Below are 15,404 nucleotides of genomic sequence, written 5' to 3'. Positions count from 1 at the left end.
TTCAGAAATCCGTAAGAGCTGTGTCCAGAAATAAATTTGGCTTGTATTCCTTTATATGGAATAACATAAATGTTCATTTCATTCTCGAGATGCTGGTGGTATGTGATAGTTGAATGAAAATGTAGAAGTGGCTTGTGTAAAAATGAGTTGTGTGATTTTCCCATACAGAGTTATTTGTTCATTATGTTAATATTAACATTAATATGTTGATTAACATGAGAATCCTAAAAGAAATCAAACTGTGAGAATTCACAAAATATTATTTGTTGTACAAGTCTTTTTATAATTCTGAATCATTACTTCCATCTGCACCGTATTAGTAATCTCCTGTCAACGTATATCAAAAAGTACAAAGAAAGTAACTAACATGAATACTATTAAACGTTGATATCTGGTTAAAGCTGTATAAATACATAGATTCTGTAAAACCTATTTTCAAATGGCAAGAATATATCGCGCGTTTGAACTATTTTAAATCAAGGGTGATACAAATAATCCCTTTTGCTATTCAAGCTAGAACTATTTACCAAACTTAATTTTTATGATAATTATATATATAATTCTTTTTAATGGAAATGCCATTTCAACAGTAATACAATATTTGTACACAATAATAAAAACAAACAGCCGAAGGCATTTATATTAACCGCCTTGACGTTTTCCAACATTAGAATGGTGCACTTTGTACAACCAAGTGTTATAAAACTTATCATGTTTAATTGTATTTAAATCATTCATGCTTTGGATGTTTTACTCAGTAGACGATGTATACATGCTGTATTACAAAAAAAGTTTTAAATCATTTTAGTGACATAGCTTGGTCCCAGGTCCTTCACAGATTTTAGAAAAGAAAATACGTTTTAATGGAACAAGCATTAAAAATATAGTTCCCAAGAAATTACATAAAGAAAAAACATTATTTTATATTAAATATATTTTATTACTTTTACATGTTATTAAGAGAAAAAATAATTTATAAAGTGGTCATGATTATAGAAACGTTTCACCTGGGACATGTTAACAAAAATTTTGTACGTGAATTCTCACCTGTCTCAATACTTCATACTCTGCTTACAATAGGATAAGTATACATACAACTTGTTACAGGTCTCTTTCTGGATAGTCTCAGTATCTCAAATTGATTAATATTCCTTTGTTTTCCAATGACCTTAAGTGCAACAAATATCTTTATGATCTGAATGTATTGATATTTTGCATTTTAAAAAGTTTTTATTTTAATAATATTCACAAACATGATTAATTTTCGGTGGTACTACACTACCTGCACACTACGTAACATGCCAAATAACGTTAACGGATACTCTTTGCTCCACTTGTATTAACTGTGATTGTCAAGAGACTTGCTGATTTGCATATTCAAATCATTTTAATATAACTTACTCAACCCTCTTTATTAAGTAAATATAGCAATGAATATATTTGAACACGTATGTATAAAGCCATTAGATATCACACGAACAGCAATAATAAGAAGAAAATCTTGAAATACATCCCAAAAGCATATAACTGTTAAATACAAAGCTTGAACAGCTTATCTTTACTGTTCTCACATCCTCACCACAGAGACTGAACTCTGGGTTTTACTGTTCTAATCCGTCAATCATACTGTTGGACTGTTATGGAGGAGCAAAATCATAAATAAAGAAAACAATTCTGTATTTAAATTTTCTGTAACATTTACGAAAGTCACTTTTAAAACGGTTGCATTTTTTTGGTGAACTCACACTTAAAATATATATTTATACAGTTTTATCATGGCCTGTGGGGGCTTTTTAATGTGATAGTTAACCCCATTGTTTCTTAGTAAAAGAGTATTTTAGGAATTAGTGATGTATGGCTTCGACTAGTTGTCTTCCCCCTAATCTTTCATTGTTAAATTAGGGATAGCTACTTGGAGAACATGTGAGTGCCACTATGTACATTTGCCTAAAAATCGTCGATGATGAATTAGCATCTAAAGTGCTCAAAAAATTGCGGTACTAGTGTCACAGCGGTATGTCTGCGGACGAATACTGCTGAAGACCTCGTTTCGCAACCTGTGGTTGGCACTACATAGATAACTCTTTGTGTAGCTTTGTGTTTAACAACAAACAAACAAAAAATTTCATAGTTGTCAATTTGTTTTTACGTATGATATAACAAGGGATTGTAACGCTAACTTCTCAGCTGATTAAAGCAGAAACTCGTGTACGAAACGCGTCTTAGAGGTTAAGTGAAATGTTAGTATCAGTCTTACCTGAAAATTAATAATGACAGGTTATTGTTATTGTTTAACAGCCACAATGTTACTGCAACTGATATTAATGAACTCGCATTAATGTCCATTACTTTGTTGATTGTGCTTGTTAAAAATAAGAACTCTATAAAATTAAAAAAGCAAATGATAAAAATAACAAACATAAATCCAAACCTTCAGCAACCTACTTATAACTTAAGAACAAGGAGACATAAACACTGGCACGGTTATTTATCTTTAGTCACTAAGCAAGTATTTATTCAAACAGTTAACTTTCTCTCACTGAACCTTAATTAAGGAATTAAATACATTAAAATTAAATATTGTAATTATGTTAAATATTTTTAAACGTTACAAGTAAAACTCTACCTGTTTTATTATTGACTTTAATAACCAATATTTACTCTTTATTTTTAGTACAACATTAAATTGAGGCCCTGATTAAATAAAAAGTCCAATGATAACTGTGTGAATACGCGTAATGTACTTCCAACATTCAATCATTATTTCATGAATAGGTATCTGAATTTCTCTTATAAAGATGTATCTCATAAAGTATATATGCATTTTTACCCGTACAGAAGGTCAAGTATGAATACTTAAGCCTGTTTTGTTTAACATGAAAGTAACGTGAGATCCTGTCAAAATGTTGTTAAATGTAGTCTGAAAGTTATATCCATGGGTATAGCAGATCACCTCAAATGTGTAAACATCAACATTATAGACTACCTAATCTATAGAATGAATAATATTTGTAAAACGTTAGATATTAAAAGAGAAAAAAAAAACATACTGATACAAATACTGCATTAAAAGAAAATTGTAAAAATATTAAAACAATAGGACGTGAGCAAAAAACGAGAAAAAGAAAGAGAAGTTTTCCACATCAGTCTAACTGACAACATGCACTCGTTGAACGTAGCATAAAAATCACTGGAGTCAATTCTCTTTAAAACTGACATTCATACGTTTTGTTGCTTCAAACCGTAATGGTAATGCACTGGACTATTGGATAGGATACCAAACTTTCTTATCAGAAAACCCGAAATTGAATTTTGACTGCAGCAACACAGAAGGTATTTCTCTTAAAGAATTTTTTCTTGAAGACGTCAGCAGATAAAGTGACAAAATGTATGGAACAAGCAATACGAAGCAGTTATAACCAAAAAAGAAAATGTAAGGCCTATCAAGTAAATAATGACCGGGAAACTGTTATTTGAATCTACTGTTAGGGCAAATTTAAGATGTAATCAAATTATTATCACAGATGACAACTTTCTTTGGATTATATATATATACACCGTGATTAAAAACAAAAGATTTAATAAATGTATTAATGTGTATGTTATCACACAACAAAAGTAGCTATATTATATGTCAGACATAAAGTGACTTCATTCCCTCATAATGTTGATATACTGCATGTCGGATTGAGACGAGTCACTTATCCTCTGAAACACAAGGTGTAGGGATATACTGTTTTGGTGATCATTTTAACATTTTATAGTAGCACAGTGAGTTACGGTACGAAGACAACACGTAAAAGCCATATGATAAAATTAGTCGTTGAAGCTTTAATTGAATGTTTACAGTTCAAATATATTTTAAGAATTTCTGTCTTTCTGAAGCCGAAACTTTCGGCAATATCGTTTGACCTTCTTTATGAACATAAACACATATATTAATATTTATAAACTTACGTCCTTTGTTAACAGTTTGGGATCCCTTTGTGCTACAAGAATGTCACACTTCAGAAATAGCACCTCTAAGATAATGTCCTAATATTTTAATAATGGTTGTTGGGTGATCCTAGTCGGCTGTGTGTAAGATATAAAAGTGATTCGCTGCATGACATTTGATTTACAAGTGAACATGACATTGAGTCGATTACATACCAGGACTTCTAAAGTGAATCAGAATAATTTCTAACAAACAAGAGTATTATTTCAAAAAAATATTATGTGTATGAAGGTGGGTAGGTTGGTCTCGCATAAGACCCTCTCACCAAATGATCTGGAGCCTTTCTCTACGACACATTTTGCGTGTCTCTATTAAATCGACATTTACTCAATGAAGACACCAATAAAAAAACACACATTAGTAAAATATACAAATTATAAAAATATCAATTGAACAGGTGTTACCATAAAGTATGAAATGTACATTTTATATGTAAATATCAATTTAATATGGCATATAAACTACAAAGGTGTTTGAAAAAATATTTCTATAAAGAGTGCTTAAGAAATGTTTAACAAGGAAGAATTTGGATAAACATTATTAGATTTTAGTGGTATTATAAGGATTCTACTATGGAACAGGATAATTTGACAATGTTTTATATAAAAGAAGCAACTACTCTCATTATCAGACAAAAACAGAAAAAGAAAGAATCACATATTATCTATGAATAAAATGTGTTCAGATATTTATAATGGTTTTGAAATAACTGAAATAATTTTAAAATTAATAAAATATATATGAAATAAAAAATTAGAAAAACAAACAAAAATCAGCTCAGACATTAAACAGCATCAACCTGAGGCCCTTCAGGGTGCCCAAATCAGCATTGAAATTAGCAGTTTTATTCAATTTTAAGGGGGCAGTATTTCAGAATTATTACGTATTACAATTTATCGCGGCCAAGCCCCATGGACCCGGCATGGCCAAGCGTAAGCGTGTTAAGGAGTTCGACTCGTAATCCGAGGGTCGCGGGTTCAAATCCCGGTCGCACCAAATATGCTCGCCCTTTCAGCCGTGGGTACATTATAATGTTACGGTCAATCCCACTATTCGTTGGTAAAAGAGTAGCCCAAGAGTTGGCGGTGGGTGGTGACGACTAGCTGCCTTCCCTCTAGTCTTACACTACAAAATTACGGACGGCTAATATTATTCGAAAAAGCAATTCGAAAAAGGATCAGGTATTTTAATTCTTTTGGCCTGGAATACACCAGAAAGTCGCAGAAGTTTTTGTTAGAAACAGAATTCAGGAAACTGAATGTTGTGTCTTAGTCACCACAGTTTAAAGACACACGCTATAAACGAAAACGTGGTAAGAAATCAGAAAAAGTTACTGATTCAAAATAAATCGAGTACATTTGTGTGTAAAACGGTCAAAATTCTTATACATTTGAACACATCCCTCATACATGATTCAAATTTCATTAAAAAATCAGCAATCAGTTAGTAAAACCTTTACCCCGTATGATTTTTACCAAATATAGTGTATTATTGAAATATTATTTTTATTTTACAGTTCAATAACTGGAAATAACTGGCTGTATTTGCATTATCGCCCAAGGAGTTATTGTTAACTAAATACTTCACAGGACCATGGGTTGGTGGAGTATGTGTGGTAAACGGTTTTATTGATTTATTATTTATCAAAGAGTTTACATAAAAAGAAGATAATGTAAGTTTTGTGTCTATGCAACTAGAAGAGTAGCCTATGAGATTTACAAGCTACAAAAAACAGAAGAGTAGCACGTAACGTTAATTGTTAAACAATCTCTATCTCTAAAAAGCGAGCGAAGTGTAATTTTTCTGATCCCACGTACAAGATATTTGAATAAACATTTTAGAATTATAATGTATAGATATAGTCATTATTAGTGTCCTCGCTGCGTTCCAACTTTTGATGTGTATCACTGTAAGTGTTGGGTACCTTATCATCGTCACATATGTTTGGATCACCCTAGCATACACAGGTTTGTGTGCATCTCATTTCTTTCTTAACATGTTTACACTGTACGAATGTGCACACTGAGGATAAGTACCTTTGTGGAGAACGTTGTGTGCCTTTTGTTTATTTTTCTCATACTAGTGGAAGTTATATTGACTATTTAGCTGTATTTTACCTGGTGAAATTACAATAATTTACCAGTGGCCAAGTTGGTACTGAAAAGGGTTCTTAATATAATAATCATTATCTAATCCACAAAATGGTCCAGGTATTGTTTTCGGGCACTAGTTATCCAAATGAACAACTAAAGAGACTAAATGTCTAGATGGTGAATAACTTGAACATCCAATAGATGTTTAGTAGGCTTTTTTTTATTTGTATCAGACTCGTACATTTCAACACGAATATTCTCTGGTTACAGATGGAACGTTCATAATTTTTCAGCTCTACTTGAAAGTCCCTCAGTAGCTTCATACCGATATTTTCAATTGATAGGTGTACCATGCTCAGATAGACGAAATTTCAAGTCAGGATCACCTTAACGTTTCTAATTCTAAACAACTGACCAACCACTCGGCAGTACTCACCGCTATAAGAAACTTTATCCAATTCTTGGAATTGAATAATGGGACTGGCTGTTATTCCTATAACGCGGGCAAAACTGAAATTACTTCCTGTATTTAGCTGCATTGTGGCTCGAATGTTAGACACCGAGGAACGTAACTTTTCACAATGAATATCAGCCCGTCCATGTATAATATAGTAAGTAGAAATTATTGTTAACTTCCAATCTCAGTAAAGATCTGTTTGAAAGAAGTGGGTTCATTAGAGGTGAAAATGCAACTGTTTTTAATTTAAAATACCTTTTATAGTAAACTTTAAATTGTATGAAGTTTGTATCTCACATAGGTTCGTGGGACCTCTTTTAACAACCATGTTGTGATATTTATGTTTCTTACAATGATCTTCTTGGCTGAATGAGCTTCAACCGGATGGAATACGGAGAATAGAGGTGATAAAACCTCTTAATAAACCTTATGGGATTTTTATTGCTCAAGGGAGGATGAGAAACAGCAAAGGTAAGCAATCTCTTGTTTGTATCGGAACAGCATTTCTTTTATTATTATTATTACAGTAAAAGATGACCAAGACCGCCTGTAGAAATCACCTGTTTTAACTATTTGCACCAATACACAATAATGTGTTGTCTGTCTATCACTTAGTAGACAATAAAATGATATCACATAAGAGACGCTTAACGTTGCTATTTGTACTATCGTGACGTTAGTAAAAAGTGCACTCGCCATGAATCACGAGAATAATTATACAATCTATAGGATACAATACAGCATGGCATATGAACTTGTTTTTATTTGCTCTTGAAAGAAAACACGTTAGAGGACCCTTCACCAAGCATCTAGTTTATTAATATATCAAGTGAGTACAGATCTAAACAAAGATGAAATGAATATGCGTTTAATTTATTATTTTCAGGTTAATTAATTATGGGGAAAACAGAATTATCGCGACAATTATCATGCCATAATCCTGCAAAAAGAAGGTAGGTAATTGTTAATTTAAATTACAGTAACAACAATTTTGAATTGATGATGATGTCATATTAAAGTCAGAATTTATCTAGTGTATAAGTTGTTGTTGTTGTATTTTGAATTTAATTATTTAGTCTAACAGATTCCTTACTAGATATCAAAGCAGCGCTAGTTTAGATGTTATTTAATCTTGATTAATTAAGCATTTTTATTTTATTTTAGGGAGGAGTAAAAATTATTTAAGTGATTAACTGGTTTTGAAATCAAAGATAGATTAAATGTTTTGCATTTAAACTGAAACAATTTTGTCTTAACGTTTTTAAATTTCACTTTATTTCGCTTCCCACTAATGGTATATTTTACTTTTTATGCAAAATAACAGTGAAACATGTGTCGATAGATGGCAGAATATATATATGTCTGCATAAGACTTGTTTAGTTGTTTTTTAATTGACAGACTTGAGAGAAGAGTTGCCAGTCACCACTACCTACAACCACACTCTTAGGCTTTTCTTGTTAGTGGAATATTTGACTGAATGTTACTTCTTAAAGAAAATATTTGTATACCTACTTTAACATTAACTTTGAAAATCTTAATACTCAAACATGTAACGTTCTTTTGCAGGAAAAGCCGAATTATTCTGAATTATCAAAATACTGAATATTCTGCGAATTCAGCGATGATTAAGGTGGTTAATTTTATTTTAATTGGAGTATATTGTAAATGGATAGCAAAGTTCGTTATTCTATTTTTACTTATATTTACTGACCGTGTGTATAAAAATTATTGTAATATTCTATGACATCACTAACCTGTCTACCAAAATAGAGGTATTTGGAGGGTTGGTCTACATGAAAACAAAACGTTTAATTACAAACGGTAACGTGTTACTACACGTAAGTAGTAGTGTGCTGGATAAGCCCCAAGTTTACATACTTCCAATATTAAAATATATGTATTCAGCATAATCTGGTACCAGTAAAAATCACTGTACGTAACTTTCTATACACATTATGTAATACAATCACTGTACAGATCTCTCCATCTTCCATCACATCTGAGGGTCGCGGTTTCGAATCCCGGTCGCACCAAACATACTCTCCTTTTCAGCCGTAGGCGCATTATAATGTGTCAATCAATCTCATTATTGATAAAAGAGTAGCACACGAGTTGGCGGTGGGTGGTGATGACTAGCTGCCTTCCCTCTAGTCTTACACTGCTAAATTAAGGACGGCTAGTGCAGATAGCCCTCGAGTAGCTTTTCGCGAAATTCAAAAAACAAACAAACAATCCATCACACGATATACACATTACATAATATAATCACTATACAGATCTTTCCATCACACACGATACTCTTATAATAATAAGTGCACACAATTCTTTGTATTCTATTACATATTATAAAATCGTTGAATAATCTCTGTAAATAAATCCCAGTCTTATATCAAACCGAATACACTTTAAATAACTACAGTATGTTATTATGAATTTAACATTACACATGATACATTTTGTATTATCTCATTCATCCCTCGCGATACACTTTAATTAATCGCTGCACATAACTTCTCATCTTCCTTTATATACATTTTAAATAACTGCTCTACATAACTCTCCATCTACCGTCACATTAAATAATCTCCGTAATAACCCTCCATCTGCCATTATACAGTAACTCACATTCCGAGTGATTATATATATCTTGTAAGTCTATCTGTCTCTCACTCCATATTTTTATTTATAGAACATATTTGGCTATCTTTCTCTGTCAGTACAGTTCTTTGTCTTTATATCTATTTTGAATATTTGTCCTTCTTTCATTCCATTTCTCCGTTTATACAATATACATGTATATGGCCGTCTTTTTATCAGTACGCCCCCCAGTGGCACAGCGGCATGTCTGCAGACTTACAATGCTAGAAATTGACTTGGATACTCATGGCAGACAGAATACAGATAGCCCTTTGTATAGTTTTGTGTTTAGTTAAAAAAAAAAAAAACTCTGTCAGTACAGTTCTCTATTTACTTTGTATGTCAGTCTTTCTTTTATTCCATATCTGTTTAAACAACATACTTGACTGGCCCTCTGTCAAATAATAGAGTTCTCTAACTCTCGTTCACTCCATTTCTATGTTTATACAACATATATGGCCGTCTCCTTATCAGGAAAGTTCTCTGTCTATCTTGTACGACTGTCTTTCGTTGACTTCCTCTCTCTGTTTACACAACACATTTAGCTGTCTCTTTATCGATACAGTTCTCTGTCTCTGTGTATGTCTTGTATATTTATTAGCCTGTCTATCTGTTTCTGCACAATAAGTATCTCTATTTACTTTATCTCATATTGCTCTTTACGGTTAAGAAGATGCTTAGTTACTGTGGTTTCTAAGGGTTCAAACTTTATTGTATAACGTCCCGTGAACAGATCCATTTTGGTGTTATAAATTTTTGAAACTGCTTTTTTATGGATCTTCTATCACATTTCGTTTTGAGCAAATAAAACACTCAGTGAAACAGTTTAAATTAATATTTTAAATCTCTCTAATCTTGACATTTTCTGAAATAGTCTTTTGTAAAGGAAAAGAGAATTATTTGGTGTTGAGATCAACAAGTGGAGTATGTGCAATCCGTTTATGGTCGAATTTATCGCCAACAAGTTACAGTTACCTACTGTAGAATAATCCAACTTCTTCTCCTTTTCCCTACCTACATTTAATTAAAACCCTGGTAAATATCTTTGACTGAAACTGTAGATGGACGAAGTCTACAAAACGTAAAATACGAAAACATATGAAGTCAAAAGAAATGTACAGGATGAAACATCTTTTAGTGAAAACTCTAGACTGATAAAGTCTACAGAAAGTGAGAGGACGAAACTTTTTTTCAACGGATAAGTGATGTCTATAGAAACATAGCAGAAACAAGAACCGGACGTGACTGAGATGGGACATGGGTCGATAGAATGGCATGTAGACCCATCCCAATAAATACAAGTATATACAATTCACATTGACACGTGAAATTGTGTTTTAGCAAGTTGCAGAAAATGAACGTGAAAATACTGTAAATTAATTTAATGGCAACAAGTGCTTCAACTAAACTAAAAAAGTAAAATACTCACTAACTAACTAAAACCAAACAAAAACTTTTTTCTAACTTTCCTTTTAGCAAAGTCAGAAATAATGTCATTAAACTTTATAGTTTGAAGGACAACAGAAGTGAGAGTATATTAAGATGGTTTTGATACATTATTAGTTTCAGAAAATGAACGTTCTCATGAGCTGTTTCACACCATAAGACAAACGTAAAACAACATCAGCACTGGGAAATGAGTCTCTCAAATCGTGTAATTAAAAAGGCTGTACATACATCGAATCCTTGAACAGTTTTAATTGGTTCCTTTAATACTATATTAGTTTGTAAAAAATTGTAAAAATGGCATAGTTTTTCAATTACTTCTTCAATATCACAAACTTTTTTTATAGCTTTCATCTCTAGTCATTGCTTTCAGAATGAGTATCATAATTTATAAATTTTATGAAGGTTCAACAGGCCCACTGGGTAGAACATATCTGGTAATGAGAGAATTAACAGAGAGCTGGATGAATTTTGAACATTTTAATTCATTCAATGTATTCTCTAACAAATATTTTCCAAATAGAGAAGTAAAAATATTCTAAAATAGTTGATGACAAATACGATAGGTGTGTTGTGAAAGAAATGTATCGTAGCGAGCTAATAATTGTAGTACAACCAAGTAATTATTAATGTTAGACGATCCGATAATCTTGCTTGAAATGAAAATTCACACTTGATTAGAAAAATTTATAAGAACTAGTAATCATTGTAGAATACTTTTATCGTATACAGCATACTGTTCGACCAGGTCAGTGTCAACCTTGTTTCCTTGGGTACAAATTGTCAATAAAACCATTACATTTCGATGATTTTCGCTATTTTCATACATGTACAAAGCTGTTCTGTATGCTCCCAGTCATTAAAACGACCACCAGCAAAATAATTTGATTTATTAGCTCCAAATAATTTGTAACGTAAGTAAATTAATATGTATAATTACCTGAGATTATTTAATAAGGTATATTCACGATAATAAGAAAACATATTGGGTTTATGTTTGTAGTAAAGTATATCAAAAGCAAAATGTCCCCCACTAGTACAGCAGTAAGTCAACGGATTCACAACGCTAAAATGAGAGGTTCGATTCCTCTCGGTGAGTTCAGCAGATAGCCCAATGTGGCTTTGCTATAAAAGCACACACACAAAACAGAAAAATCTTATAAAGGATTTGAACAAAGGTAAAATGGAATTCAGTATAACAAAGAACATAAATTTAACAGGACAAGTGTCCAGAACTAATTTCCAGAGGTAAGTTAGTTCCAAAGTGAAACCAATTGAAGCTAACCATAGAACTTTGATAACTCGATTAATTAATGCTTGAGTGGTCGAAAATGAAAAAAAAAAATAAAAACAAACTCATAACACGAAAAACAGTTAACGCAAAATAGATATTAGCTACAAATTGGGTTTCGATGCCCGTGATGAGCAGAGCAGAGTTTACCTATTGTGTAGCTTTGTACTTACCTTTAAACCAGCAGACCAGACGTTTCGGACTGGGACGACCTTCATCTGGTAATTTTAAGATTTAAAGGAATAGAATGATTGATATTACAAGGAATATCAAACACAGAACGTTCGAAATTAACACCGTACAACAGATCTAATGTAGCATACAGGTGAAACACTGGGAAAATATTATATACAAAATCATATTATATATTGTTTGTTTTTTAATTTTGCGCAAAGCTACACGTCGGTGTGACGATGATTCGAACCCACGACCTTCGGATTACGTATCGTGCACCTTAACCACCTGGCCATGCCGGGACATTTATATTTGCTTATTTTCGTTTGCTGTTTAGTAAACCGATATTAGCCAAATTGTCTTTGCTTAGATAACTGTAGAGCTTTGATGTATCTTATTTGATGTTTAAACACCCCTTTCGTCATGCCAAATTTTTAAACAGCAGAAATTCTCTAACGAATCTACATTTATGCTAGAAACTTTCTAATTGAAAACACTGGACTCATTTACGCACCACATAGAGTTTAAAAATGTATTTCATTTCACTTTTTATAAAGCATCATTATTATCGTGTTCGTATTCTTCTTGAGCTTCAATTCATTGTTTAGTGCATTATTCTGTTTTGTCTAATAGCAAAGCCACATCGGGCTATCTGCTCAGCCCACCGAGGGGAATCGAACCTCTGATTTTAGCGTTGTAAATCCGAAGACATACAGCTGTACTAGCGGAGGGCTTCAATTCAAATCGATATTGATGAATGTCGCAGCGCCATCTCGATGTTAAACTGCTTCCAAACAAACTTTAAAATATTCGAATATTAAAATACAAAGGCACCCACAGATTAAGGACATCTGGTGGAGCCCAGTAATAAGACCGAATACTTACAATTCTAAAAGTATGGTTTTAATGCTCGTGGTTAGAAGACACAGATAGTCCGTTTTGAAATTTTGTGATTAAAAACAAACTAATAAACGTAGAGTGAAATAATCGCCTCACAATTTTCTCGATATTTGCAGCAACCATACTAAAATATACATCACGGAATTTATCATTCTCAAAAGAATAGTTGTAAGTACCAACGTCTTTTTTTATTTCAATTTCTTTTCCAGTTTGATTATTTTTGAACTTCTCAAATTTCTGATAACGATTGTTAGTAATTGTTTACATTCTGTTCTGTTTAGTACTAGAGAAATATGATACTTTCTACAGAGTTTTCCCCAAAGCATTAATAAAGTTGTAAATATTCCGATATGCATAAGATAAACATTCCCTTCCATTTTTTTCACCGGCCCGGCAGAGCCAGATGGGTTAAGGCGTTCGACTCCTTATCTGAGGGTCGCGGGTTCGAATCCCAGTTGCACCGAAGATGCTCGCCCATTCAGCCGTGGAGGCTTTATAATGTGACGGTCACTCCCACTATTCGTTAGTAAAAGAGTGGGCGGTGGGTGGTGATAACTAGCTGCCTTCTCTCTAGTTTTACACTGTAAAATTAGGGAAGGCTAGCGCAGATTGCCCTCGTGTAGCTTTGCGCGAAATCCAAAACAACAAAACAAATCCTCTTTACTTATTAGAAATCAATTTATAGAGCCAATTAGTTTGCTTAAAATTTGGATATTTCAATAAAAATGTTGTTCGAAAACGTATTTTAATTGATATAGCCCAGTTATCGGTAGTTTCATTGTATTAGTTTTCAAGAGGTAATTTCCATGTAATGATACCTAACATCAACTTATCCTGATTCTTGTTATTTTTAGAAAGAAACAAAGGCGAATGTTTTTACCTATAAGAACGATATCCAAAATGGCAATGTCTCAAATAAAATAACAAACATGATCACTAGTCTTGAAGAATCTCATACAAAATCTTCTATACCAACAAAGACCCATAAATATCAACCAATTAACCCATATATATCAGAAGCTTTATTAACTGAACAGAAGGAGGTACCTTCACATTGCAAGCGTCATAACAAACATAAGAAATATAAGCCGATGAGTACTTAATAAATATAAGTACTTCAAAGAACTACGGGATTTGTTTCTCGAAATTAAATAATCAGAATCAGAGTGTTCCGAGGACTAGACTACATCGCCAAATTCAGAAACGTAAGCTCCTGAAACATGTTTAGATCCACAAGAAGATTCTGACTAGTGTTTAACTGAATTAGAAGGCCAGATGCAAGACAACAATAGAAGAACTTCTACGATCGGACGATTTTCTTCACTAATAAGAGATAGTGGAATTCGATTTAGGTTTTCTTATCCCGAATTTTCACAAACTTCGCATCGATGAAAAACTTAAAATAAAATCTATGTAAATAGAAAATAAAAAGTTATAGAGTATTTAAAATTTGCTGGTTTTACCGCGTTAAATACCCATGTTTGTTTCACATAAAGTGATTATTTTTTACTATATAAATTGCAAAGTTACTCTAAACACGCAAGTTGGGGAAAGAATTATTTCAAATTAGTAATTACAATTTTGTGGATATATAAGACTGTTTAGTTGAAGAGTTATTATTCAGTTTATTTGGTAAGCTAATATTTATCTTTTTTTTTTAAGTTTCATAGCAAGAGTGTTGAAAGTGATTATTCAAGTTTGGTTGTATAACGTGGTAAGAGTTATGTGAGTCAATTATTCGGTTCTTCTATATTTTTTATGTTACCTCAAGTGTGTATTGTTACACTCAAACGTCACTGCGTAGTTTACAGAAAGTTTGAGAGCTCAATGAAAAATGTATAAATATATCGGCTACCAACCAACTGTAAGTTCGATTGAGAAAAATTGTAGTTCTCTCAGAAAGTTAGTTAACAAAAGAAAACGTGAAGTTAGCTGGTGTTAGAATAATTAACCATATCGGGAGATACGATAATGTAAGTTTCAAAGTTTAATAAAGATAATAATTTGTATTGTAAAAACCATTAAACCATTGAACCATTCTCTTTGGATATTGATGAGAAACAGACAACTTTTTAAAGTTATGACAACTGTGGTACTTACTACAAGTGAATAATTCACAGTTAGTATTGTGATAAGACTAGAGAAAAATAGTTTATATTGTCAATTATATCCTAAAGTAATTGAATCAGCCTAAGTGGATCTTTGAAAAGAAAAGAAAATTATTTTGAGTTTACGACACAACTGTGATATTTCATAGATTAAATAATTTTAGAACATATGTTTGTCTTATTTTGAAGAGATTATTATTTCAAAAACAGCTGGTAGTTGACTAGAAACAGGCGTCTACCAAAGGTGACATGGGGTTAACAGACAAATGGGTAAATAAATGTTAAATTTATTATAAAGTA

The sequence above is a fragment of the Tachypleus tridentatus genome, chromosome 3 (genome assembly GCF_004210375.1).
Source record: "Tachypleus tridentatus isolate NWPU-2018 chromosome 3, ASM421037v1, whole genome shotgun sequence".
Classification (NCBI taxonomy): Eukaryota; Metazoa; Arthropoda; class Merostomata; order Xiphosura; family Limulidae; genus Tachypleus; species Tachypleus tridentatus.
This window is presented reverse-complemented; position numbering follows the sequence as displayed.